Consider the following 6,000-nt stretch of genomic DNA (forward strand, 5'->3'; position numbering starts at 1 on the left):
AGCTGCTCTATCTATTTGAACCGGTCACAACTCTTAACATAAACTGCTTATACTACGAGACCGGCAGGTCGCCCACCTCCTCTATACTACCATACATCGGCAACGTGATTGCATGCTGCGTGTGGCAATTCAACGAAGTGTACTTATAACTTAAGAGGTTGGTGCATGAGTGGCATGAGTGACAAAACGTAAGAAAGTGACGAAGTGAAAAGAGTGACAGTGACAGAAAAGACGGTAAGGCAAGGAAATAATGGTGAAAAAGGATAAGATACAAGTAATAACCAGAGAGTGATAATAAGTAAGTAGTGATACAAATATAATAAAGAAAGTGGGAATGGAAAGGTAATGAAACGGTAGAAACTACTTCGTCTGAAAATATACAGATTTGATTAATAGGAATAAGTGGTTAGTGAATGTTAGTGATTCAAGTGAATAAATAAGTTAACAACTATGGAAGAGTTCAACAAATATAAATAACGTTCGGACCAATTAATAAGATATTGAGAGAAGTGATTGTTTAGTTAAATGAGATTAGTAAGAATAAGATAGATAACTGGGAAAGGGAAGGGTAAATATAAGAAGAGGGGAGGGAAACAGAGGTGAGGGACGTGATAGAAAAGTGATCAGGGTCATTTATATGTAATAGCCGGAGGTTTAGAAAAAGCGTAAGCAGAAAATCATGTATCCAAGGGAGTGATGGTACTGTATACAGAAATGTGAAGGGCCATCACGACCGATGTAAGCTGGTGGAATAAATATATCATATCATATCAATTAAAAATAAGTGTGGAAAAGTTTTTTCTGACTATTTCTTGACGTCAAATGCCCCTCTGTGCCTTGCTCTTTGATGTACACGTGCGTCAGTTTAATATAGCAGTATGACTTATAGACGTCTTTATATTTCATTACAGAAATGAATCAAAGGACAGTTGTGAGACTGGATCTCTTTTCCACGAACACTCTGGTGTCTGTGGTTTAGTCTGCGTTTCTTTTTTCTTGAACATGACGTCAGTTTCTTCGCATATAAACACTATTTAATTAAGTACTCTTGACAGTGATGATTTAAACACAAAAACAGTCCTTCAGTTGCATTTGTCACCCTAACAAACATGGCTGAAAGAAATTACAAGTGGTTCCGTCTATTAAAATACTTGTAATACCTACCAACTACTGTAATGAATTTACATTCCTTTTGTATGCTATCACTTAAGCGATTAGAATATCACAGACTCGTGATCGAAACTTGGAACACACAAGTTGATTTTTGGCGAACAAAGTGATTGTACAGTTTTTTTTTTTTTAGAGAGAAATGCTTCAATTTTCCCTCTCAGTGTTAAAAAAGTCGCATTTATTCTTCTGTTATTTTCTTGTAATGTACAATTTGTACATAACTAGCCTACTTGGTCTGCGGTATAAAATTCCTATATGCCATGTTACATGTATGAATGGAGAGACTTTGTAGGTCTAACGTTAATTTCTTTATATCTATATACTAATAATAAATCTGTAGCCGAAATTTTTCTGGTAATTTTCGATTTTCCAAAAATAATTGGTCCTAACATATATAATTAACCACCCTGAAACCTAAAATCGCTTTTTTGAAATTTTTGTTTGTATGTCTGTCTGTCTGTATGTTTGTTACCTTTTCACGCGATAATGGCTGAACGGATTTCGATGAAAATTGGAATATAAATTAAGTTCGTTGTAACTTAGATTTTAGGCTATATGGCATTCAAAATACATTATTTAAAAGGGGGTTTATAAGGAGGCCTGAATTAAATAAATCGAAATATCTCGCTTATTATTGATTTTTGTGAAAAATGTTACATAACAAATGTTTCTTTAAAAATAATTTTCGATAAGTTTTATTCCTTGAAAAATTTTGATAGGACTGATATTTAATGAGATAAATGAGTTTTAAAATTAAAGTAACTGCCATCTAAGGCGGTGTAATGAAATAAAAAACAAATGACTTCGTCTATAAGGAGCCTTGGACAGCAACAATCCAAAGCTATGAAAGATAGCCCACAGAGAATGTTTCTGTGTTTGTATGAAGTAATATCGGTAGCTAAATTAACCGATTTGTATAATTAATTATTATTTCACCATTGGAAAGTGTAGTTTCTCTAGATGGACATAATGCTATAATGTTATTATAGTAACTTCTGATATAATATAATATAATATAATATAATATAATATAATATAATATAATATAATATAATATAATATAATATAATATAATGTAATGTAATGTAATGTAATGTAATATAATATAATATAATATAATATAATATAATATAATATAATGTAATGTAATGTAATGTAATGTAATATAATATAATATAATATAATATAATATAATATAATATAATATAATATAATATAGTATAATATAATATAATATAAGATATTTGAAGGGTTCAGAACCATAGTGGGCCAAGCGCCATTTACTGAATACGTAGAAAACAAGGGTTAAAATTAAGTTATTACCATAATTCAATGGAAACCTATAACAAGTAAAATAAAATATACACATTAAATCTAAATGATGTCAATCTTCATTACACTATGGTTGCATGTAATAAAAATTAAGAAACATGTTAAAGGAATTGTCATTGCACCAAATGAGTGTCTCTGGACCAAAATGATCGCATTTTAATTATCTGGATGCAATTTAAATTAAGTAACATATTAAACGATTTATCCTTCTATCAAACACGAATGTTCCCTGGATCAAATGTCCTATTTTAATTATGTAATTACTTTATATTTATTTCTAACGGGTGCAGCGGAGCGTACGGGTACGGCTAGTAAAGTAATATAAGCTTAACTTCTGTACTTATCATTATTTGTTTCTTGAATACGGACATTCAAATGTTTTCGTCGCGTATAAATATTATTACAGTAAAAGAGTTTTTAAATTGCTGTTATTATTGAATTTTGATTTTTCGCCGATTGTTCAGGTCTAGGCGCTAGGAGCGCCGTGTGCAAATTGTTTTCCATGTTAGCATTTTAAGCTTCAGAAAATAGCTGTCTATTACAGTGTGTTTGGAAATAGTTTTAGATTCTATGAGTACTCTACGAAGCCTTCAAGATCGTGCATATGACCTGAAACTCCTTCCAGATACTCGGACTTTATTCACTGCAAGTAAAGATGTAGGCCCTAATATTTACAGTAAGGTGTAGTTGAAACGAAAGCCAGAATAACGAAATGTTCAGTATTATGAATTTTTTTTTAGACATTACGATATGTGGATGTATGGATCATATACGGAGACTAAGAGAAAGGCAGTAAATAGGAAATATTGGAGAATGCTGGGTTTGCAGTGAAAGACCTTGCCTTAGGCAGTAACCTGAGAGTGAACGAATGAAATTATTTTCTGTCTCCTACCTTTTTCATATATGATTTAACGTTAAACTATTTAAACTTAACGAATTACTTTTTACAAAAAGAAAATCAATTGGTCTACCACTATAATGAAATAAAAATGTTGCTCCCTTTCCGAAAAAAAATCTACTTTTTAACGAAAAATATTTCAGTATAAGGCACAATTCGTTAGGAGGGACATATTTTATGTTATAATAATATTGCAATTACATAGTAGACATGTGGTCATTAAATAACAAGCTAATATGGTATGTCTACTGAGATGTAGAAGTCTCTGAATTTTGTCTGACTTTCTTCATGTAGTTCCCTTATTCTCCCCATTTAGTTTCCTTCTACTAATCACAGCTCACTAATTTCACAACATGGCGCTTCCTAACACAGCTCACTAATTTCACATCATGGAGCTTCCTAACACAGCTCACTAATACAACATGGCGCCTTCCCCCCCCCCCCATTAACTCTCACCCTGGAAGTGATATAAATAACAAAGTCGTTAGGCTACAAGGAGTTTGTAGGTGATAGGAGTGTGTCATCATGTTCAGACTTCAGAATATTGTAACCCTAGGATATGCAGTTAAAAAGACTGGAAGCCTATTGGAGAAAGAAGCATATTGGAAGACCATCGACAAATGATGAAACGGTAGAAGCCATCCGAAGAGCATTTTTGTTCAGAGTCCAAAGAAATCAGTTCGTAAATGTGCCCGACATTTGAGGACCATTTTTGCAAAACTTGCTAACTGAAAAAACTAAATTTTACAGGAGAGACAAAAAACTGAATGGAGACAAATAGGTTATAGGTGCAACCATCACACTTTGACACACTACAATGAAAAGAAATAATTCAATTTTACTAAGATAACTTTAACATCGTGTAGAGGCCTGCTTTATGTTAACGAATCCACCAAAATCTCAATTTTCCAAATTTTGCAGTTAGCAAATTTTGCAAAAACGGTCCTCAATTAGGACTTCCAAAAACAACAGTTGATAGAACTTTAAAGAAACGTCTTCAGCTGACTCTTTATAAACTTCAGTTGTTACATGCACTTCATCCGGATGATTATCACAAAATGTACGAGTTTTCTGTGGATCTTATACTTAATGAGCCACTGATTCAATTTTTTTTAACCAATGGCGGGTACTTAACTGTTTGTCATCCTCCCATATGAAGCCAGTTATGTAGACCAATTTACCGACAGAGTCGTTGCCCAGGGTGCGCCATAGGAGGCTGGTCTACACTACGTCTGCGATGAGATGAAGATAAAGATTTGTTGGGATGCCACAGGGGAACCGGAGCTTCCCGGAGAAAACCCCTGTGTTACCTGGGCCACGGGCTTGCCCAACAAAAGTTATAAATAGGGAGTACACCTGGGATCGCACCCGGGTCCACAGGATTATAAGTACAGCGCTCTAGCTGCGACTTTTCCTTCGACATCCATCTTGTATAATTAATTGTAACAATGAAAATTGTTACATTTGTTCCATTGTGAACGTCTTTTGTTTCCTTCGGTGCCTCAAACTTACAAACGAAAAACTTTGAGAGTATTATTTTCATCTGACACCAATAGGCCTATTACACTTCTTTCTCTTTTCATTAAAAAAAATATATATAAACCTCTGAAACCCCACCATGCAATGTTCCACACTGTATTTTCTGCTTCATGTACGTAGGCGTACATAGACCTACGTTCAGTAACAATCCGCTGGTCAAAAATATGAGCATTTCTTTGAAAATAAATAGGATAATACTTACGTTGTTAGCTCGAAGCTTGAAGATATCTGTGATGTTGTACGGCCCCTGGTGCAGTGCTCTGGCTTCTGGTTGAAAACTTCCTGGAGCCGCCCCCAAGGTATCAAGTTGCTCAGAGCCGCATATCACTAGTATTTAAAAAAGCCAGACCCGATTCTACAGATACAGTAGATATACAGGGTGATTCATGAAGAATATTAAATACAGGGTGAGTCAGGACCTCTGTGACAAACTCTGAGGAGTGATAAATCTCTCAATGAGCATAATTTTTCGAGAAAACAACCTATGTTCTCTGAAGCATCGTTTAGGAGCTACGCAACATCGAAGAAACAACTGATTTTAGTGGCATTTATTTATTTATTTATTTATTTATTATTCTTAGTAAGTCTGAGATGAATACAAATTAATAAATACAAAGAAAGATAAACTAGCCCACTCCTGAATGAGTAAGACTCGTGCTCAGGAGGGAAGTTTAGGAAGTAATTATTCATCTATTTCTTCAAGTACCGTTACGTACAGTTTACAGAAGGTGTTCAAGGTGTCTACCCTGAATCTATTGCATTAATTTCACAGTCGTAGCAGTGATTGTTGGATACTGCCGAACATTACAAATCTGTGGTCTCTGGATAAACTTCGGGCTTATACCGCGTTGTCTTGGTGTTGGTGGCTGACGTTTCGACCGCTGTGTTGTGGTCGAAACGTCAGCCACCATCACCAAGACAACGCGGTATAAGCCCCGAAGTTTATCAAGAGACCATATACACCAGCTGCGGAAGCCTACGCGGACATTACAAATCTGTGTCGAATATGATCAAAGGAGAGAATATTCGCACAATCAGTTCCTCTCTGGTGTCAATTGGGA

At 34.6% G+C, this 6,000-nt stretch overlaps 1 protein-coding gene across 1 annotated transcript in view; it reads right to left on the reverse strand.

Annotated features, from left to right (window-relative positions):
* Positions 1-5,230, reverse strand: part of LOC138716308 (uncharacterized) — a 145,119-nt gene extending 139,889 nt beyond the window's left edge. Inside the window, exon 1 of the mRNA XM_069849257.1 lies at positions 5,142-5,230. The gene's annotated coding sequence lies outside the window, so the exon portion shown is untranslated. The remainder of the gene's footprint in view (positions 1-5,141) is intronic.
* Between the last annotated feature and the right edge of the window lie 770 nt (positions 5,231-6,000).

The sequence above is a fragment of the Periplaneta americana genome, chromosome 2 (genome assembly GCF_040183065.1).
Source record: "Periplaneta americana isolate PAMFEO1 chromosome 2, P.americana_PAMFEO1_priV1, whole genome shotgun sequence".
Classification (NCBI taxonomy): domain Eukaryota; kingdom Metazoa; phylum Arthropoda; class Insecta; order Blattodea; family Blattidae; genus Periplaneta; species Periplaneta americana.